At 35.6% G+C, this 19,724-nt stretch overlaps 1 long non-coding RNA gene across 5 annotated transcripts in view; it reads right to left on the bottom strand.

Moving 5' to 3' along the window:
- LOC140602823 (uncharacterized) overlaps positions 1 to 19,724 on the bottom strand; it is a 290,185-nt gene that overhangs the window by 252,851 nt on the left and 17,610 nt on the right. For all 5 annotated transcript variants that reach the window (XR_012005751.1, XR_012005752.1, XR_012005755.1 and 2 more), the window contains exons 2-3: positions 17,979 to 18,200; positions 1,856 to 1,941 (exon numbers count right to left, since the gene is read on the bottom strand). This is a non-coding gene — a long non-coding RNA (uncharacterized lncRNA). The remainder of the gene's footprint in view (positions 1 to 1,855; positions 1,942 to 17,978; positions 18,201 to 19,724) is intronic.

The raw sequence follows: 19,724 nt of genomic DNA, 5'->3' as shown, positions 1-19,724 counted from the left end.
GCAGTGAGTGTGGGGACTGGTCCTGCACTCAATGCTTCACATGAGAAAATATAATCAGCGCTTATTGCTAGAGGCAAATTTCTGTTACAAAGATGAAAGGGCAGAGCCCAACACTTTCTGTTTATTTGTTATTATTAGAACATGAAGAAACACTGATTTACCCCAAATTTGTATCTTAAGCTGTAATCGAGTAGGAGTGATGCTTATTCTCAGCATGCAATAAGGCATCACTGTAACAGTGGATGAAACAGCAGAGATAGGGAACATCCCTGGCAGTCAGCATGAAAACTTTCACCAGTTCTGGGGCCCCACCCAAGTAACTGTGAAGAGAAGCCTCTGGTCCTGTAATATAACTGGTATTATCAACTCAAGCTCGTTAACTAATTTGGACTTATTTTGAGCTCCTAGTACACAATCTATCACATCTAATATTTTATATTGAGAAAAACACATATATAATAATACAAACAACATTTATAAACAATATGCTGGGAAAAAACAACATGCTTTGAAATAATTATTTATAACATGCAACAGTAACTTTGAAGATGAAGTAATTAAGTCTTTCCAGTAGAAAAAAATGGTGGCATAGGGAAGATGAATTTGATTTTGGTCTGCTTTGGAAAAATGAGTCATTCAGACAAAAGAAGAGAAGAACACATTCAACTCATTGAAAAGAACTTAATTTACGTATTCATTCCCAAATATTTTTTGAGCACTTTCCAGAAGGCAAGCACTATACTTGAAGAGATACAGCAAAATAAAGTCCCTGTTCTCAAGGAGCTTAAATTCCAGTGGTGGAAAACAAAGAATGAACTAATGAACAAAAACATAACATGTTAGTTGGTGAGAAGTGCCATGAAGTGACAAGAAGTAAAACAAAACACTAAGAAGTGAAGAGTGCCATAGGGAGGATTGATCTTTTAGACAGTGTGGCTAAGGAAGGCTCCTCTAATAAGGTAACATCTGAGAAGGTACCTGAAGTGAGAAGTCTGTGTGCAGACAGTATATGTGTGAGAAATGCATTCAAGGAAAACAGTAGGGTAAATGTGCAAAGACCCAGAGGTGGGAACATGTTTAGGCATGTTTGAAGAACAGATTGGACAAAATCATAAATAACGTATCAGTTTAGTCTGGCTAAAGAGTGGTCAAGATAGACTGGAGGTAAGGCTGGTAAAGTTAGATTTCAGATAGATTGTGTAGCATCTCCTATGAAAGGGATATGATCTTTGCCTTAGAAAGAAAATAAGTAAAAAAAAAAAAAAAAAGAAAGAAAGAAAATAAGTGGTAATGGTGTAGACAATCAATTCACCTGAAATGGAGAGACTAAACCTGAGGCTAGTAAAATGGCCCAGGTAAGAGAAGATAAGGGCCTGAGGTCAGAGAGTGGCCATGGGATGGAGAGACGGAAAGATGGTCATAAATTCAACTTGCAGGATGAAGAAGAAAGATTCAAAGAGGCTCTAAAATGTTTAGCTTCCACAACTGGGTGAATGACACTATCTACAAAAGTGTTAGTTATTAGAGGACAGTCACACTTGAACAGAAAATAATGAATTGCCTTGCACACAGTGAATCTGAGGGGCCAAAGGGACATCCAGAGAGAGCTATTAAGTAGGCAACAGAATGCCTACAAGTAAAAATAATAAAAAAATTAAATGCTTATTTTAGTAATCAGTGCAGTGCAAAAGATATAAACACATATGAAGAAATAGACATGACCAATAAACAAGTAAAAGTTTCATACTATTCATGAACTCTCAGTCCCAGTTCAGCAATGAACTGAGAATGTTTGGGTAAGCAAACATGGCAGCCTCATTCCAGCCTTTCAGGCTATGCTGAATCTAGACCTTACCTCTTTCTGTCATTGAAGTTGCCATCTCTCCAAGATACATGTTGATATCCAGCATTTCTCAAGTATTCTATTATTTGCCTCTCCATCTACCATTAAAGAGATTCTTCAATCAGTATCCACCCCCCACTTAGGGAACAGACAAGATAGGGATTATAAATGCTTATACTTCAAAAATTTCATTCCTCCCAAATTTTATCCCTCCCAAAAGCCATCTCAGGAGATGGTATAGAAACAGTAGCTCTGAAAACAAAAAAAAAAAACAGAAGACAAATGAGCTATATTTTAAGTACTGCTTTTAGATTCATCTTGTATCATTCAAGAAATCTTATATTTTTCTTTTTGACTGATTGCCATTAGATATACAACTAGTGCCTGAGCCTCTCTTAAATTAGATTCTTGGAAACTGAATAAATGCAAATAGTAACTTACAGTGAAAACACTTCAATTCTAGATCTTTGGTGAGGTTTACTATGAAACCTCTTGAGGACACTTATCTGACATCTTTTAACTTAATCATTAGATTGAAATGCCACAGAAGAGGTCAGAGAAATAGAGAATGACTTTCTACAGCGATTCTGTGCTTTAAAATAGCATACATGAAAATCATTTGTGTAAGTGAAAAATAAGACAGTAATCATTCTGTGACCTTTTCAGAAATAAGTCATGGTTAAATCCATTTGCCTGATTTGCCCAATATACTTGCTGTATCATGGTACTAAAGGTGTAATTGTGCCACCAGGCTTGTTAAAAATGTATTGAAGTAATTTGTCTTAAACATTATCCTAGGGGTCCCTGGGTGGCGCAGAGGTTTGGCGCCTGCCTTTGGCCCAGGGTGCGATCCTGGAGACCCGGGATCGAATCCCACGTTGGGCTCCCGGTGCATGGAGCCTGCTTCTCCCTCTGCCTGTGTCTCTGCCTCTCTCTCTCTCTCTCTCTCTCTCTCTCTCTGTGATCCGGGAGACCCTGGATCGAATCCCACGTCGGGCTCCCGGTGCATGGAGCCTGCTTCTCCCTCTGCCTGTGTCTCTGCCTCTCTCTCTCTCTCTCTCTCTGTGTGTGTGACTATAATAAATAAATAAAAATTTTTTTAAAAAGTTATCCTATGTCAAGTTTTCTGCCATTTTCTGTGTATTATTCATCTTGCTATTCCTTTAAAATTTAATTTGACTGTTTTAGGACAGAAAACAGCATGTCGGCTCAAGTGGCAATGAGTATTATCAGCAACAACACTGTTGTAACTTCACATTCTCCATATTGGAATTAAGATGAAAAATCACATCTGAAAAATAAGAGCATAGCTGCCAACAAGAAAAGTCAGAAATGCATTTCTATCCAAACATATGATTAAGACACCTATAATTATGGATTTCCATAACACATCTGAAAATAACAAAACTCTGTTGAAAGGGGAAGCATAATAACCAATGTCTCAATTACTTTATTGCTCCAACATGAGGGTAAGAGCTCATATTTGCAGATCGCATTTTTTAAGCAGCTTCAAGAGAGAACTCTGAGTGGCAGGTGGACAAATGAGGTGGCTCAAAATCTACAGGGTGGGGGAGGAGTAAACCTCAACCCCATTTGGCTATATTAACAGGGTCCTTGCATATAAATTTGCCCAGCACAGTGCTTGGTATATAGCTGATGCTGAATAAATGTCAAGTGAATATGTTAATTCATAATGCATATATATAAAATATTAAATATATTAATATCTCTATATTAATATAAATATTGAGCCTAATACATAGATGTATATAATTTTAGTTACTCTTTGGTAGTAACCAGCAACTTTCTTATTTTCTGAATCTTTGCTCTATCAATTTTAATTTGATCTAGATTTTTATATACTGGGAATTTTACATAGAAATGTAGCCACCATAGTGCTATAAATCATGGTGTTCTATAAAGTCCACAAAACTCTCCTTACCCAAATGATCTCAATTTATTAACCAAAACATTTGTGTCCATTCTTTATTGCATTTGTTGAGTGTTTCTCCGTGTTTATATCTACGTTTCCCCTCCTTATACCATTCCTCAATGCTTTCTCTGTTAAAATAAGGTGGAATGTAAGGCAGGTTTGCTGAATTTAATTAATGCAAAGGAAACGGCTATCCTAGCAAAAGAAACAAAGTAAAAGCTTTCAGAAATCCCTCAACTAGTGAATGAGACTTTGATTTCAAGGTGTAGAGGCTAGGAATCCTGCAGGAGGAAAGCAATCCATTCAGAGATAAATTACTTGAAAATAATTAAATTACTGCATTACTTAAATAAAATTTTAAAGATCTATTTATAACTCCAATGATAGAAGTCATTCATTTTTAAAATTTCAATTTAAAAAATATAGCAAAAGCTGAAATTTCTGGAATGATTAGGATTTGGATACACTGAATAATTGAATTATAATATCAAATAATCAGAATATAATTTTATATTAAACTTTAAATAACAAATGTATATATTATTGTTCATTCAGAAAACATTCTGTGGTATTTCAGAGTTAAAGGCCATATATACACATAATGTCAGATCTTATATTTTTGTACTTGAGACAGAATACTTAAAATCCATGAAAACCTAAAATCTTAGAACTATCTGAACCCTGAACTTCCACTGAATTCAAATCTTTTATTTTATAGACTCAAAGTACCCTGAGAATTGACAATGTCAAAAAGTCAGTGAAAGGCAAAAGTTAAATTCAGAAAACCGTTATGATCAGGAGATTAAATAAACTGGTATTCCCTAAACTAGTTCAAAGTTTGTGATTATATATGCTGTAAAGGCAACACTGTAATGTGGCAAGGTCAAAGGATTTACAGTCAAGTCTTGGACCTTTATCACATTTGAATTTTGTGAGTAAATAGTCTAATATTTTTTGAATATTGGTTTCAATTTTCAGTGTATTTTTGTAGCCTGCTTTATTTTAAAAATATGAGGCATTTTAGAAAAAAATACATAGTAAGCAAGAGCAGTTTTTCCCTAATTTCCTTCGTTTGCAAATTTTCCAACCTATAAAAGTTGAAAGAACCCCAAAGGCCTTTAATCTAGGTTCAACAGTGGTTAACAGTTGCTTCACAGATGTAAATGTAGGGAAGATATAAGTATAGGTATAGAGACAGATATAGACATAGATACAGATAGATTTCTTTTTTTTTTTTTCCAGAAAAAACTGAGAGTAAACCGCAGACACAGACAGACTTTATCCTTAATTACTTAAGGATATTTAGCCATTATCTCTAAAGAACAAGGACATTGTCCTATATGGCCACAAAACACATTATCATTATTACACCCAAGAAATTTAACACTACTGCAATAATTATCATCTTACCTAAAAAAACTCCCCAAGTAGTTTACAGTGTTTTTTTCTCCTCTGATCAAAGATCAACTAAAAAATGAAATACTGGGATGCCTGAGTGGCTCAGCAGTTGGGCATCTGCCTTCAGCTCAGGGCGAGATCCTGAAGTCCTGGGGTCAAGTCCCACATTGGGCTCCCTGCATGGAGCCTGCTTCTCCCTCTGCCTCTGCCTCTGATGGCCTCTTTCTCTGTGTCTCTCATGAAAAAATTAAAAATCTAGGTCTTAAAAAATTTAAATACTACATTTAGTTGTCTCTTTAGCTCATTTCATCTACAACAGCTCTCTTATTTTATATTTTATGGAATTCATATTTTTAGAGTCTCAGCCAGTTGTATTATGAATACCTTGTAGATGGGTTTAATTATTTTTTTCATGGTTATATTCAGGTTAAATATTTATGTCAACAATACTATTTTTAGGTGATATTGTGTCCTCCCTACTGCATCATCTCAGGAGGCATATAATTTAGGTTTGTACCTTTTTTGATGATCTTAAACTTGATCATTTGCTCAAGGGGATGCCTACTAGATTTCTCCATTCTCAAGGTACTTTATTATCTTTGTTATTTATATGTTATCAGTGGTGATACTTTCTGACCCTGTGATCATGTTACAAAACAACTCTAAAACCAAGAGCTTTAATATGTATTAATGATCTTCACCTGAATCAGTTACTAAAGTGATAGCTACAAAATGGTAACTTTCTAATTCTACCATTCCATCTAATTTATTATATTTCTCTATAATTCATTGGTTTCATTATTCTTTTACTTTTCAATCCATCCCATATTTGGACAGTCTACCAGAACGGCACCTCCATCTTTTCCACAAGACCAATCTTTAAGTTCTTCTTTAGTTTCTGGCACAAAAGTATGTTTCAGGTTCACCTATCCCTTTCCTTCTCCAAAACTGAAATCATGCTTTCCTGGTTCCTTTGAATGGACATGGTTTTAGAAACCAAGATCAGGGGGTAGAGAAGGTGCTTACTGCTACTTAGATTTCACTGCTTTTACATCTTTTGTAGATAGAGCTTAACAGCTGGAGATTGTAAGAGAAACAGCAACGTACCTGCACTGATTATTCAGATTGTATTTTTTAATTTTTTTTTTGAAATTTAGAAACAAATTTTATTTAAGATCTGAAATACAATTCCTAAAATATCAACTTCTCCAGAAAACCATGGCTACACAATGCATTGCCTCTATCATGTTAGAATGTGCATTAGACTCAAATACAAAAACCATGAAACAAATCACCATCCTTCAACAATTTGAGCAAAGATAGAATGCCTAAGGAACAACATAGATGGACTTGCAGAGGATGGGCTGTTTTACTTCAAGCACCATAAAAAAAAGAGCACAAATGCATGGGTTTTCAGGTATATACATTAAGTTGAACCTTTGGCACTAGGAATCAGGGCATTTTGTCACATAGCAGTAACACATATTAGAAAATTGTGTAGTGTCAAAGGGATAGAACCACCAGCATTCAAGCAATGTTGTCAACTACGCAATAAAATGTTCTACTGAATGTTTCTTCTTCGTCTAATTACTGTGTACATTGGTAGCAACTTTGAAATGAGAAAAGGAGCTTGTACTCCTTTCATTTTCTGTTTAAAAACACAACAGAAAACAAACTGAAACATAAGCCCTGTTATACATTAACTATTTTAAAGAACATCAATTATACAAGAAAAAGACTAAGAACGAAAAGAGTGTTTACAGATACCAGACATAACAGTGAGTGGGTCAGTAGACCCTCACAGGGCTTTGCGGTGGTACTCAGCTGAAGCTACTTTGTAATCACTCGCAGTAAACAGAGATGTACCATTCTTTGCCAGATATTTTAGGAAATCATGCAAATAGCCCAACAATAAATAATGCAAGGCTCTTCTCATCAAGGGATATATATATATATATATATATATATATATATATATATATATATGACTTCATACTTATGGTTATATATATTTTATGTATCTACGTGAGCTCATACTTACAGCTCCAATTAAAATCTATCACCAGAGATTTCTTTCTCAAACTTTCCACACTCCAAATTTGTACCTCACTTTCCTCACAGTGGAAATATTGGCTCACAACAGCATCTATATATTTACTCATTTGTTTTATCCTACAATTCACCAGAAATTAAACATCACTACACCAGAGGTGCCTGGGTGGCTCAGCTGGTTAGGCGTCCAACTCTGGATTTTCACCTAGGTCATGACCTCAGGGTCCTAGAATTCATTGAGCCCCATGTCTGGCTTCGTGCTGGGCATGGAGCCTGCTTAAGATTCTTTCTCTTTGGGATCCCTGGGTGGCGCAGCAGTTTGGCGCCTGCCTTTGGCCCAGGGCGCGATCCTGGAGACCCGGGATCGAATCCCACATCAGGCTCCCGGTGCATGGAGCCTGCTTCTCCCTCTGCCTATGTCTCTGTGCCTCTCTCTCTCTCTGTGACTATCATAAATAAATAAAAATTAAAAAAAAAAAAAAGATTATTTCTCTTTCTCTCTTTCTGCCCCTCCCCCTGCCCTCTTTCTCTCTGAAAGAAAAAAGAATGGATCACTACACCAATGCTACCAACAACAAACCTAAAGTTCAAAATTCTCTTGAAGTTGTTTATGTGAGTATAATCAAGATATTGTTCAAAATCTAGCTGAATTATCTATTTTCTTATGATAGGTTGTCAACTTGATATAATGTTATATTCACTGATTTTTAATTTTAGGATTTTCCTTGTTTATCCCTTTAAATTAGTTTTTGTAATACAGAAAATGTTTGCATAGTTCAAAATCAAAACTTTATAAAAAGGTATATTCAAAGGAGTCTTACCTCTTTCCCTTTCCCTTCCACTATTCTCTTGGCAAGTATTCATTCATTTCTGGTTTATCTGAGTGGAGTTCTTTTTTGTGATAAGAGCCAAGATTAGTTGTCTGATGCTTAGCAAATTATATGTTTATTTTAATTTATAAAAGATACCCCTCTTATTAAAAAAATACATTAGATGATCTAACGAAATATACCCCTATTGCCTTGTTTAAAGAATATAATTAAAGTGAAAGGATAAGCATTATGGAATTTGTATCCTAACACAGTATTTTAAATGTTTTATATGCTCATTTACACAATCAAAGTAAACTTTCTTGCACACTCTATTTTTTTTTTGAAAAAATGTTGTGGAATTCCTGAAGCAATTTGAAAAACAATAGCCTAAGCAAATATTTTGATTCATAAGTAGCTACGCTATACTTACTACTTCATTGCTATAATTTATCAATTTTATTGTTCCTTAAACTTTAGTAAATGGTAAATTCACTTAGGTAGTAAGTTTCCTCAGGGCAGTAATAATGGTTTATATATTTTTTCTGGTTTCTCACTGGGTCTGATATAATTATGCATGTACAGAAAATGTTTTTTAATGCTATATGAGGAATGCATAAGTGAATTAATGAGTTTCCAGGAAGCAGTCGATCAAAGGTAGAATTTACATTCTTTAATAAATTATATGTATAAGCATACATAATCATCCCCTCTATTTTAAAAAGTTACTGATTATATAACCTCCTTAGAAGATTTGTGAGATAATTTATTGAATTGATATTTATTTGAATTATCCAAGTTGCTTGACTTACTGGTTTTGTCAGCTATTTTGGCACCCAGTAGATATAACATTATATGAATACACTCAGAAATTTGTGTGAGTTTTCAAAATATTAGTAAATAATTTCAGAATTAAACTCCCTTAGAATATAGAAACAAGTATTTTCACATAGATTTTCTTTAAAAAGTTGTATAATATTATCCACAAGATGGTGCTGTCTTCCCACCAGCAAGCCTATAAATTGTCCTATGGGATATATATACAGCCATAAAATACAGTATATTGGACAGAGGGGAAAATAGTTTCCTATTTGAACAGAAAACACATAAATGCCTCTCAAACTGTTCCTAAAGTCTGTTTTCCTCAGCTATTCTTATTAGAACTTAAGTCTGTTTCCTAATGCTTCAGCCTCATGTTATGTTTCACATAAATGTGTTACCTCAAACTCGGCATTGACCTTCATCATAGCCCTCACTCAAATCTGTGTCACCAAACAATTTTGCATTCAATCTGTCAAGAAATCCTGTTCACTCTACTTTCATTGTATTTCCAAAACCATCCCTCCTGCTATTAGCTTATTCTTTAGCAACCATCACCTCACCACTGGTCTCGCTTTAGCCCTCATTTTTCCCACCATTTTTTCTTGACTTACAGATTATATTCTAATCACTACTTAGACCATGTCACTATCCTGCTCAAAATCTGCAAAGCCTCCTCACCTCACTTAGAGTAAAAGCCAATCCTGGTTCCTGGTTTCCCCTAGAAAACTTCTACCATTTGCTCCTCTTCCTTGACTCCAGCCTCACTGGCTTCCTTGCTTTTCTCTAAACACAGGAGACATACACTGGTCATGCACCTCTGCTCTAGTTCTTCTCTTTACTTGGAATGCTATTTCACAAATGATTCCTTGCCTACTGCCACATTTTCAAGTTACTGTTCAAATGGCACCTTCTCAATGAAACCTCACCTGTCCCATCCATATTTCAGTACTTTCACGCCACTTACTCTCCAGCTTACTATATAGATAGATACTTACTTATAATTGTTAACAACTGACTCCCTGCTCCATGAGTTTAATGGATTTAAACTCAAGGTCCAGACTAGTGGTATTAGTAGGTACTCAATAAATATCTGAATGAATTAATTATACTACAAGCATTAATCAGTGTTCAATCAAAACACATTTGATTTGCAGTTTGATGAGGATTTTGATTAGAACTATGAAAAAAGATGTCAATTATACTGCATAATTGGTATCAATCTCAATTCAAAAGATACTTACAAGCCATAATATAAAACATATTGGCAATAAATGATGAAACAATAAGCAAAATAGACATCTCTAAAGTTTGCCAAAGCTCACTTGACATTACATGCTATAATTTGATGTAAGACTTCCTTCTGTGAAGAAGAATTAGGATAATGCAGTGAACCAAACCAGGTTTCCTAGAATGTGTATTTTTATAACATAAGTGTATCTGTCGCATAAATGCATATACTAACTTTTATACTTGATTTCACTCTTTGGGTTCACGTGAGAAATGCTCTAATGTGGCTTTTATGCCCAGTCTGTATATGTGCAATTGTGGTAGAATCAGATGTGGGTAAAAGAGTCAGTTTTTGTCTGATTCAGTAAGACATCCCAGTGAGAAGTTGATCCAGGGTATGCAGATTTCTAACATTTACACCAAAATGGGGTCAGAGATTCCAAAACAAAACAACTTCTGGTCACACTCATTTCTGTCATAGTCTTTTAGTTATGATTTGAAGTAAAACTATATGCTCCACCAGTTTGACTATTTTTCTTAGTTTTACTAACTACTTTGGCTAAACACATGTGTTATTAGTAGGTTATTTGACTAAATTGAAAAATAAGTACTTAGTAAGCTCCAAAATTAGTTAAAATGTCAAAACTGATTATGTAGACTAGTGCAAGGCTCTTTATGAAAATCTGTGTTCCCATTTCTATGAATAGATACTTAAGTTGCCAAAGCATGGAACTTTGCTTGTAACACTGTCCCTCCATTCCCATAATCATGGTGACTGCTTTCACTATAATCATTACCATGCTCTATTTCAAATATTTTCAAAAGCAGAGTAAAGTGATTGAATGATTTTATCAAATATTATCTCATACTTTTTGTATATGGTTGCTACTTACATTTTTAACCCATGAAAGCTCTTTAAAGAAATATAAAATCCAAAAAAAATCATTTGAGTCTGTTTCATTTCTGATTTTTAATGAACCTATGCCACTAGTTTATAAATTTCAAACTTTCGAATTTATTGTTCAAAAGAGAGAGAAAGGACAGAAAGATGGAAGAATTGAAGAAACTTAAGTTTAGCAATGTTATTGACAGATGATGGTTGAGGTTCAGCGAATAAGGTTAATTCATGGCACTTTGCCTTTGAGAGGACATTCTCTGATCAAGTCCTGTTGCTTTATAGGAATTAGCTCTCTATTATCGTATAGGCAATTCCTCATTCTAACACCTGAAATAAACATTTCCTAGTATAAAAATTTTACTCAATGGTAAATTTTTTATTAGTTTTCACCACATCTACTTTTCCTCTCTTTCCTCTGCATAGAAGATGATTTGTTAAGCAATGTGACAGAACTGAAAGAACAAATGGGCATGGTCTCTACTATAAGCAAGTTTAGGATCTCTGGGGGAGACAGCTGATTTTTTTGTTTGTTTGTTTATCAACCTAATCACAACAAATGTCTTGGAGGAACAGAGCAGAGGGCAATAAAGGGGTGTGACCTAACCTGGGAATTTAGGGAGGGCTGGAAAGGGATATTTGAGTAAGAGCTGATACTTGATGTTTGAGGCTGGGATCAAGAGCAATTATGGAGGACTTAACCTTTGCAAAGATGGCCAACTTCCTACAGAAATATATCTAAAATGACATCACTGTCTGGATCATAAGAACACAGATACATTTGTAAGCAACATTTTATAATTGCCAACAACTTGATCCAGGGAACGAGTACTCAAACTTAACATTTTTGTTAAGGGGGTGGTGGGGGAGCTTATTTTCATGCTTGTAAATATAAGTCTAAAGTTGGAAACAAGCATGAGCACAGAAAATTAATTCTCTTCCACTAAGTGAAAAAAAAAAGTCAAGAAACTGCACATTTGGCAGGAAAATTCTAAACAGCCTACAAGTGCCAATATCAGAAGAACAATCTTTACACTATGTAGAAAATTGCTAGTTAATCCTTCTCCAAAAATTTAATTTTATAAAATGAAAGCAAGTTCTATGTTTTAGCTATAGTAATGAGTACATACATAGTTCACTCAGATTGTTGGAAAATGTAAGCAAGATTTCAAACTATTTCAAACAGATTTAAACTGTAATCTTCCTAATATACTACTTAATCTCTTACATTTATAGATTTATTTAGACTTTCTAAAGCATTTTATATACATTATCTCATTTGACGCTAATAGATAAAATATACATAGATATAGAACTATAATAAAAATGTAAAACCTGTGACAATTCCACAACCCTCAAAATTAAATATAAATAGAAAAGAAATCCAGTCTGTCTGGGGCCAGAGTAAGTGAAACAAATCAGATTTAGGATAGTGTAAATGGCAAAAGAACACTGAAGCAAAGAAAATAAGAATTGGAAAGAGCCTTTACAGATACAGTTGAAACTCCCCAAATATAAAAATGACCATAATAACTTCGTATAGTTTCTAAGGCATTTTTAAAATATGCATGAGACTTTCAGAGTACAGGTCATAAGTGGTACATGGGCATAAGATAATCCTTTTTCTGGGCCCGCATCCTAGAAGCAAATGACACAATAACAAGGCTTTCTCCCTGCTGTCCATAAACTGTCATCTAAATGCACTGAATCCTATAAGCCCTTAATTAAAAACAGGACAATACAATGGTATTTTATTTTTTAAATGTTCTTTATTTATTTTAGTAATCTCTACACCCCACAATGGTATTTTAAATTTAGGGCCAGATTGTTATCCCACCCTCAAGTCTTACTGAGATTTCATTGCAAATAGTTTCCCCAAACTGATCACCTTATTTCTACCCTTAATCTCTTCTTCATTCTACTTCCAATGCAGCAGTTGGAATCATACTGATACCTTAATCAGATCATTCAAGGTCATACAAGAAGTGTGGCCTCACTATATTCTATACATCTACTGCTGTCTATCCTGCTCACTCCTCTCTATCTGGGGGGACCTTACCACTATTCCCCTAAGGACAAGGCTGCCTGTGTATGTTGTGGAATCCAGTGCAAAATAAAAATGCAGATCATCTGAAATGTATTAAGAATATCAAGATGGCATGGTACTTGCCATGGGTACTTGCCAGAGCACAGATTATATACCCATGAAGCCAGCCCTGATTACTACTACCAAGACACCCTTCCTCCTGTGTGTTCAACTATTCCCTACATATTTTTCTCCCACACCTATTCCCTGAACCTTCAGTCCTTCTTTGAAATATAACATTCTCAAGCCTTGCTGCCTATTTCATTTAATCTTGTAACACACACACTTATTTTTGTCCATAGTTCATAGTGCTATACAGCACATGATAGATTTTACTTATTCAACCTAATTTCTGCCTTCCCTCATTAGAATAAAAGTTACAAGAATGGTTTGTTATTTTTTTAAATTTTCATTACTCTATCCTTTGCATTTAGAACAGTGACAAATACTCAATAAATGTGTTGAAAGAACAAATGAATCAATGAATGAATGAGAATTATGATTAGCTTTCAGCAATAAAATGCTAAACAACTGTGTGTGGATAAACTACAGGCTGAATTTCAGTCCCTTTAACAAAGGAAGAATCTCAGGAATTACTTTAGAGCACTCTGAGGTAGCCCAACATGAACTTCTTTATAGGTCATTAACTAAAATCTGTTGGTAGAATTGTGGAGCTAAAGAAAGGACTCAGAAATTCTCAGGTAAAATGTGATTACTAGCACACTACCTCTGTTTTCCCCACCTCTAACAGCAGAATAGAGGCTGCCTTCCTCCTCCAGCCTCTACCCTGCTCTGCAGGCCTGGTATATGAGATTTGAGACCCTTAGTATGGATCTTCTTCTTCCAGCCTTTCAGGTAAGTTTGGAGGGTAGGCAGCATGAGGCAAATTCACTGTTTTTCTTTTGTTCATTTTCAGTAAGACTGATTTTTCTCTCTAAACATTCACTTGGTTAGGAGATACAGAAACTGTTCTCTATATTAGTTTCAGAATTAGAAATTTAGGTTTAACCAGATTATTGCAAGTACAGGAACTCAGATCTGGTTCTTCTTCATACACAGGAGTGCATAAATATAGTTGTCTAGCTTCTCCCTCAAGTATTTCACTAACTCAAAATCATCTGGGCATATCTTTTGACATACAGTAAAAGGAACTTAGTCTCTCTATAACTTCTGTTAACCCTAGATCAGCCCTCTTGACCATATACTAGATGGCATTACAAATTTCTGGAGACAGCTGTCTTCCTAGAATCTGATTATTCTTGTTTTATTTTCCAACTAAACAGGAGTAAAGATCTGAGTTCAAAGATCACTGGAAGTCTGTGCAGAGCGAGAATATGTGCCATAATGCTCTGAGAAAATAAGTAGGAAAGAAAACATACTATCAATATAATGGAATGGTTTATCCATGTTAAGTGCATATAGCACATCTGAGGTTTGTCATGATGGACAAGTGAAAAGGCAGCACCAGTGTGCCTGAGTGTATGTGTATCATGAATTTGTGTGTGTGTGTGTGTGTGTGTGTGTGTGTGTGTGTTGCAGTGCATGTGGATTATGGTTGGTTTTCTCCTCCACTCCCACAATGCTTGTATGCAATGGAATCAGATTATAGTTATAGGGGATGATCTTAACCAGAAACCACAGAATGTAAAGTGTGTAAGAAATAAGGGTATGATGGGTAATGAGAACTGAAAGACTATTTGGATTGGAGGTGCCAAAATATATTTAACAAGAGAATACAGCATAGGTCAGAGAAAAGAGTGCTTGAAGTCATTATATCAGAGTTTACAATGTTGGTGATAACTACCTGAGATATGCCTTCAGGTTTTCACAAATTAAGGCTGTCGTAAATTAAGATCTTGTATACTGTTTTCAATCAACAAGAAATCTGTCCAGTTGTAACATCATCTATAGCTTTCTGTAACTTATGTGTAAACATGTTTGAAAACAATGTTATCAAAGGATAAAATTAGTATATATTTTAAAAGAATTCTTCTGAAATAGTATGTCTATCAAGAAAAGAAAATGATCTTAGTTTTGCATAATTCTGTTGAGAGACCATTCTCCTCAGGTCCCTTGGCATTTCTTTACATCTTGCAAGAGAGGCAATAACTTCCTTTCTTCCTGGTCTTTTCAAGAATGTTCCTAGAGCAAACAGCTTCAGAAGACAGCAACAGTGTCTCAAGAGCAAAGGGCTACTGCCCTGACTAAAAGATTCTATTTTTAGGCATTATCTGGCCCTCTTCATCACTCAATGCAGAGCAAATTGATACAAAGCAACATGGTGATACACTCACTATCTGGTCTACTATGAATAATTTTCTTGGTCTCTGGCCCAGGAGTCTTGTCTCTCCTGCCAGCATCTATGCGGTTGAGGCAGTCTAATCTAACTTTAGACCTAGTTAGACTAACCTGTTAGTTTGCAAGTAGGCTAAAATCTCAGATCCACTGAGATTCTTGATAAACTTTATTCTAAGTGATTTTAATGTTTCCTAGTGATCGATGATTACTAATTACTATAATTCCCAGTAAATATTTTAGAAATTTACCAAGCATTGATGTAAAATTTGTAACACTAAAGTTATTGCCATGAATTCCTCTCCATTTTGTTAATTTCCCTATCTCTAACTTCCTTTCAGGATTGCCCTAATTTCCATTATGTCTCATTCATAACTTTCATAGACCTGAGTCACATTTCAAAATGTGACTCATTTGTCCTAGAAAACATGAAATCCTGTAAGGGCACCCTATAGGTTTTGACTGATATTTTTTTCCTAACAAACTCTTAATTGATTTTACTTTTCAATTCTCCTTATCTACATTTTCCCTATCCTTTTCTATTTCCAGAAGAGTAATCCTTGATAGGAAAATAGAGACGAATTATTCTAATTTTTAAACTTTATCTATTCTGTGCATCTCTTTTGTAGCTGTTTTACAATCCTTCTTAGATAAACCCTTTTAAAATCCAAGTTATAATAAAATTGAATAGAAGCATTTACTTCTTTAGATCTATCCAATTTTCTTTTGATTTGAATAACGATCTAATTCAACAGTATTTAGTGTTTATTGCACAAGATGCTATATTTGATGTTGTGGGGGGCAGAGAAGGATGAAATCAAGTTAAAATATAGTGAGGGCAACAAAGTAAATACTCAGTAAACTCTAACCCAAAACAGAGTAAGATAAGTATATAATACCCTTCTGGTATCAGAACACAGATATGGTAACTGTTTTTTTTTTTTGAAGACCCCCTCATCTCTTTTCATCCATTTTCCCTTTAAAAGCCTCAAGCCATTTGTTCAAACTTCTTTTATCTGGACTTTCTGGAATCCTATTTTTTAAAATCAGATATTCATTTCTAAGGAACCCTTCTTTGACTAGACTCAACTCACGTGATTTGGTAAATTTCCCTTAAGACTCTGCTAAATTTGGGCAGCCTGGGTGGTTCAGCGGTTTAGCGCCTGCCTTCAGCCCAGGGCGTGATCCTGGAGACCCAGGATCGAGTCCCACGTCGGGCTCCCTGCATGGTGCCTGCTTCTCCCTCTGCCTGTGTCTCTGCCTCTCTCTGTCTCTCATGAATAAATAAATAAAATCTTAAAAAATAAAAGACTGCTAAATTCTATTTCACCACCAAGTCCTTATTATTCAAAATTAAGTTCAGAGGCAGATTGTCCTAGAGAAAATTTATGAGCTTGAATGCTCAGCAAACTTGTATGTCTATCCCACATCTGCCCTGAAACCAAAGAATGGTCTTTTCTTGCTTATCTTATTGGGAAGATAGTCATTCATTCAAAAAATATTTATAGAGTGTCTTACCATGTGCTAGTTACTATTCTTCATGATAGGGATAGAGCTGGAAACAAGATCAGCAAAATACAGGGCCATAAAACTTGCTTATAATTATTATCTTAATTTGTGTTTTGTCTTAATCTATTGAAGATGTTTGCATTTCTTCTCATACTAGGAAAAAGTAGGTCAAACATGGATAAGGTGAGAAGGAACCATAATCAGTATGTTGCTAGCAGGAAAACAGAATGGAGTTTACATTAAAAAATAAAAAGTAATAAGCAAATAAGAAAATTCTACATAGTTGTAAGTGTTGAATGAAGTACAAGATATTAAATACTTCTGTTCTTCAAAACATATCATTAAGACAATGAAGAATAAAGCAAGGAAGAAAAAAATACTATAGATCAGGATAGGTATTCTACAACTGCACTGCAGAATAGAACATGCTGGGGGTTCCTGGGGGTTAAGTGGGGTAAGCGTCCAACTCTTGATTTTGGCTCAGGTCAAGATCTCAGGGTGGTGAGATCCACCCTTGCATCAGGCTTCACTCAGTCCAGAGTCTGCTTGAGATTCTTTTTCTCCCTCTCTGCCCCTCCCACTGCCCCCCTCTAAATAAATACATAAAACCTGAATTTAAAAAAAATCTGCAATGTCTGTAACTGCACTGTCGAATAGGGTAGCTATTAACCCTATGTGAATACTGAACATTTAACATATGACTATATGACTGAGAAATCAAGTTTTAAATTTAAATTTTAACCAAGATGCCTAGATGGCTCAGCGGTTGAGTGTCTGCCTTCAGCTCAGGGCATGATCCTAGGATCAAGTCCCACATCAGGCTCCGTGCATGGAGCCTGCGTCTCCCTCTGCCTATGTCTCTGACTCTGTCTCTCATGAATAAATAAAATCTTAAAAAAAAAAATATTGACTTGGGACGCCTGGTTGGCTCAGCAGTTGGGCGCCTGCTCCTGGCTCGGGCGTGATCCGCAGACTCAGGATCGAGTTCCCCGTTGGGCTCCCTGCCTGGAGCCTGCTTCTCCCTCTGCCTAGGTCTCTGCCTTTATCTCTCTGTGTCTTTCATGAATAAATAAATAAAATCTTTAAAAATTTTTAAAATAAATTTTTACCTTTAGCCATTTAAAATTTGAATATAAATAACACACATGTGGAGCAGCCCAAGTGGCTCAGCGGTTTAGTGCTCCCTTTGTTCCGGGATGTGATCCTGGAGTCCCGGGATCGAGTCCCGCGTCAGGCTCCCTGCATGGAGCTTGCTTCTCCCTCCGCCTGTGTTGTCTCTCTGCCTCTCTCTCTCTTTCTCTCTCTGCGTGTCTGAGTAAATAAATAAAAATCTAGAAAAAAAAATAACACACATGTGACTATTGGCTACCATCCTGGAGAGTGCATTTCTAGAAGTTTTAGAGACTTATTTATAGTTACTTGGATAATTAGAACCCAGGCCTCCTGATTCCAAAGCCAATCTTTTTTGATACCACAGTAAATGTATAACAGAAGCCAGTTTTGAAGGTAACAACAGAAGACTGAAATAATTTATAAGAAATAAGTTTGTGGGGATCCCTGGGTGGCGCAACGGTTTGGCGCCTGCCTTTGGCCCAGGGCGCGATCCTGGAGCCTGGGGATCGAGTCCCACGTCGGGCTCCCGGTGCATGGAGCCTGCTTCTCCCTCTGCCTATGTCTCTGCCTCCCTCTCTCTCTCTCTCTCTCTCTCTCTCTCTGTGACTATCATAAATAAATAAAAATAAAAATAAAAAAAAGAAATAAGTTTGTAGGGCAGCCCCAGTGGCTCAGGGTTTTAGCACCGCCTTCAGCCCAGAGCCTGATCCTGGGGACCTGGGATCGAGTCCCATGTCAGGCTTCCTGCGTAGGGCCTGCTTCTCCTTCTGCCTGTGTCTCTCTCAGTGTCTCTCATGAGTAAATAAATAAAATCTTTTAAGTTTGTATTTAATTCATTTATTTTTTATTTTAGCTCTATTCGTGTTAATAATTTCATTAATTATGATAGCTGAAATAGCTAAAAAATATTCATGAAATTTTTTCACCAAATTTATAAATCTTACTTCCTTAAGACAGACATCATGAAATAGCAAGAAGAAGAAAAAATTAAATTGAAGATTAAACCTTGTGGAATTTTTTTTTAAACTTTTGGTTAAAAGTTGTGTGTTTGTGTGTGTATGTGTGAGAGAGAGAGAGAGCAAGCCTGTGTGCGTATGTGTGCATGTGCACATGTGTTTTAATTTGTCCAAGTTTGTGGAAACCAATTTGTAAATACACTTGGTATACAAATTTATTTGACGTGTTTTAAGAAACAAGAAAGGGTATTCTGTTATAAAAATCTCTCTCCATCCAGACCAGGATCACTATCATTGATCTTTACCATAAATCTTTATTTGCATCAGCATTGCCATTAGTAAACAGCAGCCAGATTAATCAATTTCAGAATGAGAGGCCTATTTTTTTAAATCAAAACCTTGTTAGCAATAGAAAGGCTGAGTAATCTATCTTGGTCCAGGAGAGGCAGAGAGAAGAAAATCACTGTAGGAGTTAACATCACAGAGAAATAAAGATTTTAGAGGAATATGAAATTAGAGAAAAGACTGACTCTCAGAAAAACAAATCTAGAGGAATCTCATAGCTACGAAGAAGATATTAGTTTTTGCGAAAAAAAAAGATAAAAGTAGTTCAGATTATTTCTTTTTAATTCAAAGGTAACGGTGACCTTGGATACATCTAAATCTTTCACTATGCCGTACTTTGTTCGTGATACTTATCCCAACCTTAAAATTTTTTTGAATAATGTGTTTTTGTTTAGAGTTTGTTTCTCCCGAGAAACTAAGCTCCATGAGGGCACCGTTCTT

This window comes from Canis lupus, chromosome 13 (assembly GCF_048164855.1).
Source record: "Canis lupus baileyi chromosome 13, mCanLup2.hap1, whole genome shotgun sequence".
In the NCBI taxonomy this organism is placed as follows: Eukaryota; Metazoa; Chordata; class Mammalia; order Carnivora; family Canidae; genus Canis; species Canis lupus.
The sequence above is the reverse complement of the archived record's forward strand: the minus strand, read 5'-3'. Positions and strand labels throughout refer to the sequence as shown.